This window comes from Trachymyrmex cornetzi, unplaced genomic scaffold (genome assembly GCF_001594075.2).
Source record: "Trachymyrmex cornetzi isolate Tcor2-1 unplaced genomic scaffold, Tcor1.1 scaffold1488, whole genome shotgun sequence".
NCBI classification, from domain to species: domain Eukaryota; kingdom Metazoa; phylum Arthropoda; class Insecta; order Hymenoptera; family Formicidae; genus Trachymyrmex; species Trachymyrmex cornetzi.
In genome coordinates this window covers 128,627-129,915 of record NW_017296079.1, presented here as the reverse complement: position 1 = coordinate 129,915, position 1,289 = coordinate 128,627, and positions in this window count along the sequence as shown.

Below are 1,289 nucleotides of genomic sequence, written 5' to 3'. Positions count from 1 at the left end.
CCCGCCCACCGCCGCCGTATACAATCGCGACGAGTGTTGCTGGCGGTGCAAACAACGAGGTCATATGCGCTTCGACTGTCGCCGTCCGCCGAAGAAATTTTGCTCGTAGTGCGGCAAAGACGGAGTCCTCACCCGAGCATGCCATCCGCCGCCGGGAAATGCATTGGAGGCCGGGGACCCGACGGCCGCGCCCCGGCCCTCCGTCTAAACTTCCGGCCGCGACCGCACTGCGATATACGGATAGGGACTATGACAGTCGAAGCGCTGCTCGATACCGGCTCCGAGGTCTCATTTATCGACGAAGCGACCGCCCGCGCGGCGACAAAAATGGGATACCGCGTTAACCCGGAGGAAAGCAAGGTACAACTCGCCGACGGCCAAATTATCCCCCTGCCGGGAAGCATAGACATGCCCGTAGAGATCGCGGATCGCACGGTACGGCACGCATTCCGCATTATGCCGACCCTAACGAATAGCGCCCTGATTGGCATCGACTTATGGGCAAAAATCGGCCTCGCAATCCCGCCACCCGGACCGATAATACAACAGACCGGCACTAGCCGGGCCGCAGGGGCGGAAGGGCTTGCGCCGCGAAATGAGGAAGAACTCCGGCACCTCCGCGAGTTCCTCGCCGACGAACTACCGCGATTCGAGGCCGTACGGGGCCCCACACGCCTTACGCAGCACCAGATTCGCGTCAAGCCCGGGACGGTGCCAATCAAGCAGCGATATCGCCCACGCAATCCGGCTATGCAGGCGATCATTGACACCGAAGTCGAGGAGATACTACGCGAGGGTATCATCGAACTCGCCGCCAGTCCGTGGAGCTCCCCTGTCGTAATCGTGCGTAAGAAGAACGGGAAGAACCGATTCCGTATCGATTTCCGCCGCGTGAACGAAGTTACCGAACCGGACGCGTACCCCCTTCCGCAAATCACCGCGACGTTAGACAAATTGCGAGGGGCACGCTACCTGACGACGCTTGACCTTAAAAGCGGGTACTGGCAGGTACCCCTCACGCCGGAAAGTAAACCCGTCACCGCGTTTACGATCCCGGGGAAGGGACTATATCAGTTCAAAGTAATGCCCTTCGGACTACACTCCGCGCCGGCGACCTTCCAGCGTCTCCTAGATCGGGTGCTAGGCCCGGAACTCGAGCCACGGGTGTTCGTATACCTGGACGATATAATCGTAATAAACGCGACATTCGAAGCCCACCTCGACACTCTCCGGGAGGTATTCGAACGGCTCCGAGACGCCCGATTAAAAATAAACCCGGAGAAGTGCCA